This window comes from Anomalospiza imberbis, chromosome 1, assembly GCF_031753505.1.
Source record: "Anomalospiza imberbis isolate Cuckoo-Finch-1a 21T00152 chromosome 1, ASM3175350v1, whole genome shotgun sequence".
Taxonomy (NCBI): Eukaryota; Metazoa; Chordata; class Aves; order Passeriformes; family Viduidae; genus Anomalospiza; species Anomalospiza imberbis.
In genome coordinates, this window is record NC_089681.1 from 23,617,430 (window position 1) to 23,625,781 (window position 8,352).

Consider the following 8,352-nt stretch of genomic DNA (forward strand, 5'->3'; position numbering starts at 1 on the left):
GTTACAGCATTTCAGAAACACATGCAACATTTCTCTTGTCCTGTGTGGCGGCAGCTTCCCACAGCAAACAGGGGCTCTGGCACCACACGGCCACCCTCACTACCCACAGGCTGGAGGGTTCCATGCAGAAAGGGCCCGGAGGACGTGGTGACTCTGCACCATGAACTGCCCTTTGCTCCATGGAAAACCTGACACAGGCGAGAGTATGGCAATGAGCAGGCTTCTCTGTGTGTGGCACGGTCTCCTTGTGACGTTCTCCATGTCTGGGTGCCTCCTGGGTTTGAACCATGTCTGATTTGCTTCCACGATAAGACTTTCAATAACTAACTGCATGTACAACAAAATAAATATTCAACCAACTCAGAGCTAGATTGCAGATCAAATATCTTTAAATCTTTCTTCTCTCCCTGTTAAAAGCAAAAACCCACACATGCAGCCTGCAGGGAAAAAGATTGCTCTCTTAGCACTTCCCTCAGCTCATGAGATAAATAAGCAGCTACCAGTTCTGTACTTTACAAAAAACAGGCGAGGCAGCTGCGCCACTGCATACCATGGTAATGTGCTGGGAAAGAGCCAGATGCCTGCTGAGGTCTGGCTCCTCTTCTGCACTTGCTCTTTAGTTCTGCCCTCCAACCCAGTTCATTGGCATGGCAGCATGGGCTGCCTGAGCTGTCTCTGGCCAGGAGAGGAGATGGATGCCATCTCCTCTCCTTCCCCACCAAGTGGAAGGGCCACATTCATACAGACTCAGACTAAAGAAAATCTCTAGAGAGACTATGGCTGAAAAGTCCAGGCTTAAAACAGAGAGAGGAAAGAATGAATATGGGATACATCCTCTTTCTTGGTTGTGGATCCTGCAATGGTTGTGGATTCTGCAAAAGTGAGTGCCAGTCCCAGGGTAGGATGCAACCTGAGGATCAACCAGAAGCCAATGTCCAACTGTTTCTGCATACCACCATGGGTTTGGGAGCCCCTTCTGCAGGGCAAGGCAGTGGCTTTTGGTAAGGGGAGGCAAACTCTTCTTCCCCTACTGCTGGCATCATTTCACCAAAGGAGGAACACAGTCCATCATGTAAAACATCTGCATGCAAAACAGCAGAAAAGGTTTGTGTCCAGCCCTCAGCCTGACATTCAACAAGTCATAACTTCATTGATGTCCCCATCCTGAGCAAAACAATACCCAGCATACTCTGCAAAGTGCTTTGGGACTGCTGGAAAGTTACTTGACTTTTCTTCAGGTATGGAAACTTTTACTTATAAGAGTGAGAAGCCCAGACCTGTGAATGGCACATGTTTGGGGCTAAGCAGTACTGCTCTGTTTGGAGCAGTCCTTTGTTGCAAGCAGCAAATCCAAAACACAAATGACATCTTAAAGCTTCTTGTCTGTGAAGAGTTGAAACTTGACACACAAAACCCAAGTAACCACATGCTGCTACGCACAGGCCTGGCCACCACCAAGTATTAGACATGACAGTGACTGGTGGAGAAACACAGTCCAGAGCTGGGTGCCACTAACAGCTTGGCATCCCCTGGTAACACCAGGTCACCAAACAGCTTCCTTATGGGACAGATAACAACTGACAGTCACTTACCCTCAGCATTTTATCAGGGAGGAGCTCATATTCATGAGTTTCATACAATCATGAAGGTTCTAAAAGACCTCTAAGATTTCCAGTGAATTGTGCATCCATCTGCACATTAGTTTGCTCTTGGACCCACAGCGATAAGGGTTCCTTAAAAGGGCTTTGATTATTACTTGTACTAAGAATTGTGTTGCAAAAACAATTGGCAGCACCTAAAAACTGAGGTTTTCCTCTTTGTCTTCAGTTTATAGGCAAACAGCAGAAACTGGCTGCCTTTCCCTTCCCCTCCATACCTTTCTGGCTTCCCACCACAACATGCTAGCGAGAGAGAAAAGAGCAGCCAACTTTCTTTCACAGGTGCTCCACTGTGAACCTTTTGGGAAAAAGCCTCCATCTTTGTATCAGATTCAAGTGTTCCCTTATCTGTGGTTGTTCTCTGGGTTGGAAGAGTTGCCCTCCCTCACGGTTACAAGGAGGTTCATGCCTTCTCCTCAGTGGAGCGCATCGAAGCAGCTCTGCACAGCCCCTGCCTTGGCACAGGAAAGGACAGAAAGTGGCTGTAGTGCCTTCTCCAGGGAGCACCCCCTTCACAGGGTGTTATAAACGCCAATCTCTTGCTTTTAAAATTTTAAAAGTTTAATAATAATAAAATAGTTATAAAAATAGTAATACAATTAGAGTAATGAAAACTTAGAGTTAGGACAATTACAAGACAATAAAAAGCAAAGAATTACGGACATCCGGATGCTCTCGGGCACTTAAGCCCAATAAGCATGCCTTGTGAACAAAGGAATAATCTTTAAAAGCAATAGCCTGTTGCATATTCATACATCTCATACATGATGCATAAATTCCTTGCAAATTAAGAACTTTTCTGGTTTTTGTCAACTTCTTCCCCTTAATCCTGGTGGTTCCATAAAGACGGAGAGAAGGTGGAAGAATGTTTGTCTTTTCCGATAAGGAGGCAGTAATTCTTTATGGGCCCCCATCATTGTCATCTCTGTGTGAAGAGTTTCTTCACTATCTCATCTCTTGCTTGAGCTAGTAAAAAAAACCCCCACATACATAGGCTCTATTTTAACTACAAAACTACATATACCATACTATTAAAATGTTAATACAGCACTTCTAATCAATATAACATAATACATATAATACTTGTGAAAAGCCAATCATAAAATATGCATTTTTCACACAGGGGCTGACCAGAGCAGCTTTTGCAGCACCCATTACCCCACCTTGCTCTTAAATCAAGCTGCGCTGGAAATCTACCAAGCACAGCTCAAGTTATTGACAGTGCCGAGCGGAGGCACAGGGAACTGCAGCGTGTGCGAGGGGAAAGGGAGATCAATGGCGTCTTTGACAGAGGAATGAATCTGGGCAGAGCAGGGGACTCAAAGATTTGGGGGAAGCTCTCTGAAGGCCCTGAATAGCTTCCTTGAAGGCTGCATCGCACACTGCTCTGTGAACTAGGCTCCACTGAAGGCTCTGACGCAGCAGGGATTTAGCCCAGTTCGAGCTTTGCTGAGCATAAGCTGCACCCTTGCACCCCCCTGCTATAACAGCCCCGGCAGCTGCTGCCTGCAAACCCTCTCCTTCCCACCACGGCCTCTGCAATTCCCAGCACAAGCAGTTACACATTTTGTAAAAGGAAAATTGTACAAAAAAGGAAAATTTACACAAATTGTAAAAGGAAAATCCAACCTGCAGCATTTCTTTATTATTTAACCTTGGTTCAGCTCCTCTCCTGTCCTTACATGAAAAACTTACCTGCAGTCCTGCTTTGACTTTTCCATGCATAAAGACAGCCCTGGTTGCTTGGTCACTAACAGGTACCCACTGCCTCCTCCCCACATCCCAATACCCACAAAATACAGCTCTTAACATCCAGATAGCACCACTGTATGGGTCATGCACTTTGTACAGTGAAGGACTAGGGCAAAGAGGAGTCCACTGCAACCTTTCTGGAGCCACATCAGTGTCGAGGGTGCTCCCAGTGCACAAGCATGCTATGGGCGAGATGGATTTCCACCCAGAAGCCCAGCACTGTCCTCCCTCCCCGTGAGAGGGCTGAGAGTGCTGCTTGTGTGGGAAATGTGGGGTCAGGCTTGATTACCAAATCTCTGATCGAAGAGGAGAAAAACTGCACACAGCAGAGAAAGTGAGTCAAGAGGAAGACAGCACAGCAGTCTTCAAACCCTGCCCTGAGCTTCTCTCGAATTGCCCTGAACCAGTTGTTTCTCTGTGACTCATATTCCTCTTCCCCTTTATCTGCCCTTTTTTCTTCCAAGCTTGTTAGAGAAGGCAGGTTTCGGCATTCCTACGAAGTGAAGCAACAAAGGAGCCCTTATCTCAGCAGGGATGCAGGGCTGTTTCTGTAACAGCCAGGCTGGGGTGTAGCCTCAGAGAGGCGGAGAAGCGCCGCTCCCTGCTCACCTCCCTGGCCCTGCTCCCCAGCCTCCCTGCTCCAAGGCGGGTGACGCCTGCAGGACACACTTCTTCTCCAGGGCAGGCACGAGTGTTTAACGCCAAGGCCAGTGCCCATCCCGCTTCGCTCTGAGCTCCAATCCTCTCCCCACCTTCTGCATGGCTGCAAGTGCAGCAGCTACCACACCACTGCCTGCACGAAGCTGCTTTGGGCATTGAGGACAAACACACCGAGGTGAGGGAAGTCCTGCCCCCACTGCCACAGGCTGTCATGGAGCCATCACCCACAGATGTGCTATTTTAGTCACGGGCAGGCCCACAGGTGCGGCAGCGGCCATGCGTCATCTGGGATGTTACCATCCCAAACACAGCCAAGATTTTTGGCATGGGAACTCCTGGCTGGAGCAAATCAAATCCTCACACTATGTTGGGAAGGCCAAATCAAAACAGTGTCAGCTCTTCTGCTGGAAAATAGAAAAGTATTTAAGAGGTTGGGTAATAGTTCTGCCACCTAGAAACACAGTATGGGTGAGAATGCATGGCAGAGCAAAGGGAACAAAAGAAACAGGGTAAACATCCTTGTGTGAAAAATCTGGGTACAAATAAAAAAAATACCAGCAACTTTTAAAATCACTTCTTTCCTCTTTCAAAACACATAAAAATATAACTTTTATTGGGGCGGGGGGGGGGGGGGTTGGGGGGAGGAGGATGAAGGAACACAACTACACAGGTGGGATCAGCAAACCTGAAATAAAAAAATCAACTTACATTGCCACTGTGTGCTGTAGTGAACAGTGGCAGCCAGAAATGCAGCAGGGCAGAAGCTGGCCCCAGGCATTTGTCACCTGTACACCAGCACTGACGCTTGCACAAGCAGGACAATTGCCTGCATGCCTGACACTCTTCTGACAACCAAAACAGCCTCTTAACATGGGTACCAACAAAGAACACCAGATCCAAGACAGAAACTGCAGATAAAGCTGCTCAGCCAGCAGCTCCAGTGCCAGTATTCATTGCTGAGCCGCACCTACCTGACAGAGCCAAGTGACAGGCACAAGACATGCTGACGCTTGTGCTATAAGCAGACTGCGGTCTCTGCACTTGCTGTACTACCAACTGCAAACTTCACCAAACCCACCTGCATCCTGGGGTGATCCTCCCCGCAGCCCCTAACCAGCTCTGAGTTACCCAGCCCGCTCAGCTGAGGACTGCAGGGGCACAGCTGGGCAGCAAGGGTTGACTGCATTTTTGGAGAGGTGTTGTAGAGCACCCAACAATGCTGGGCACCCTCCTCCAGGGCAGACAGGCACAGGGCACTTCCGATAAGGCACGTTCCTTCCCCATGTGTGGTTTTGGGACAGCACGGCAGGAAGGTACTTGTCTCCAAAACTACATCAAAGGATCTTCAGGCATTTGCAGCCACTAAGAATCACACACTGAACTTGCCAGCATTAATCTCTACATGTTGACCAGCAACAGCGATAACTTTTTCCTTTCCAAATTGTTCCTGTCCCTTGGAAAAGGGTGCCAAGGAAGGTCCATTTTAACACTGTATTCATGTACTGCTCAAGACCTGCTGTCAGCACCTGTAAACCTGAAGCCACCAATATGTAGCACATCAAAACCTCATTTTAGGAATCAGCAGAACTGCACTATGCTCATTGATTTGCATTAAATATTCCCTGCAACAAGTCAGATAGATTAGTTTACTCACAGAAAGATGAGATTTTCTTGGATTTACCACATTTAACTTCCATCAAGGGAAATAACACATGAACTAGGAAATACCTCAACAGAAGGCAAATTTCCTCTACTTCCAGTTGTCTCATGTGAGATAAACTATATGCATCACTAAAAGCCAAAGAGAGTAATATTCAAAATGTGCTCCTCCTCTCATATGCTCTTGTTTCAGTGCTGTCAAGAACATTACACAACACTCTTGTTTAAAAGCCAGGTTGATCCTTCCAACCTTAAAGCCCATCTATTCAAAAAGTCAAGTTATTATAAGCAACTTTCAGGTCAGAAGCATATAAGTAATACTTTCACAGACCTATTACAGTCTTTTTTTTTTTTCTTTTAATAGTAACTTTAGTTTCCAGACTGCAGACCCTCCAAAGCCCATTCCCACTGAAGCTGGTTGTCTTTCCTTCTGCATCTGGCAGTAAGCACCACAGCATTTTACATGCTCTCAGTAGACTGAGAGGCCAGGTCTTTCCTGACAGACAGTGTTTGTTTTCTCAGTGTAGCACTTAGCTCAGTTGTCTTCCTCATTCCCAGCACAGTGTACACATCCCACAACCTGCCGTAACACCACAGGAGCACTCACATCGTCCCGGTCACACCGGAGAGGCAGGCTCAGCCCTCAGTCATTTATCTTCTAGGGCAATACCCTGATAAAGCAAGTATGCAGCAAACCAGGTGGGAAGGCAGGAAATTACCTATATATTCACACAGATGGAAGCAGATACCCCAACTCATTTTGGAATTGTCATTCTGGAGATAGCACAAGCCTGGAGTGGGGCAAACAGGTACCAGAAGGAACTGACTGCTATTTCCAACAGACAAAGCACATCCCCTTCCTTTGCTGCTGGACACATTTCTCAGAGACTGCTGATGTTATGCAAATCTGTTTCAAGCCCAGAGGTTAGAAGTGCTCAACAGTAGCACCAGGCTCTATAAATAAAATTACCAGCAAGCCCTAACTCTTATTACAGCACAGCCTATGATTAAATTTGCATAAAGGCAACAGCTTTTGGAGACAAAAATCTAAATATTAAGTCTAGCAGCCAGATGCTAAAATGAATCAGCAGCAAGACACACCTGTGATAGAGCTGACCACATCTACTTTTCATCAGCAAAAAAGAGTACCTAAGAGATGTCAACAAATGCTCTTGAAGATCTGACTGTTTGAAAGATTTTAGCCCTTGAACTCATTAGCATTATGCCTCGGAATATCTGAATAAAATAATTTCTTGCTTTCTGCCTGAACACTTATTTAGTCTGGGTGTATCATCTTGTCTAAAAGGATTCGTAAAGGAGGCTCCTTTTAGAGAAGTTCTTACCATTTAATCCAGTTACCTTCTGTATGAGAATGACCCTGAACAGGGCAAAGGAAGAGGCTGTACTCACAGCAATCAGGCCTCTTGGCATCACCTTGGCCTTGGCTGCTGCTGCTGCTATGTGCTAGCCGTCTACGTTTGCAGAAATTAACCGGAGATGGAGCTTTTAAAAATACAATGTACAAGTAACTGTGAGTTTCATAAATGTAAAACTTCATCTCAAAGGACAGATTCATTCACTTAGATAGGACCAGTTAGATGCACTAAGTGACTAAGGAGCCTTCTGCTCCTTAGCATATCATTTCACTGTCAACTCAACTGATTCACTCTGTTAGTTTTTATCTTAAAGGTGTCCAAGTACAGTTGAAACATTTTGGTTTTTATTCTGGGCACATGTAGTATTTCACAGACAATTAAAAATTTACATAGCAACTAAACTCTATTCCAAAGTCCGAGGTTCAAATTTCTTACTCATTAATGAGTTTCAGAGAATGTTCAGGTCGGTGCAGTACAGCAGACCCAGTGCTATGCTCCTGAGCAGCTCCCAACTCCATCACGGCAAGGGAACAGAGCAGAGATTCTTCCCAGTGCTGGGAGAGACCCGATGAGTCACAGGAGCCAGCTCTGGCAAGAGACCGGCTGCAGGCACAAACAAGAAGCTTGAATTTCATCAAATGAAATGCAATAGAGAGCCAAAAGACTTTCCAATATTTACTACAGTAATTTGCTATTGGAGGACATCAACACTCTCTTTTCTGACTGTATCTGCTAACAGAACCAGGCATGCTTCTCTCAGTTCAGGGCTTAGAGGAAAACACCAAAATCACAATACAATCCATAATCTGCTTCCACACAAACATTAACCAGCATCTACGACAACCACCGTTCATTTGCATTAAGAGATTAGTTTAAGCGTGTCCCCTGGGGAGAAAGCCTCACATAAATACAAGGTTTCTGAATGTGATTTTCATAATCTGCCTGTTAGAGGCAGGACCTTAACAGCCCCACTGCACACTCAGCACTCATTAATCCACTCTCCCATTTTGTTAAACTTTGTTTCAACTGAGTAGCAGTGCTTGACCCTCAGATTACAGCTATGGCAAATTCAACTGCATCAAATCTGAACGGAGAACAGCTGAATTTATCTTAATGGCACTTTAGGTGCAAAACCTAAAACTAGTAATGTTCAATTAAAATCTTCAAAAGAAAGACTCTTCCCTTTTCTTTAATATTTCCAGCAAATGAACTATGAAGCACTGGCAAAGAGAAAAAAAAATGTGAAC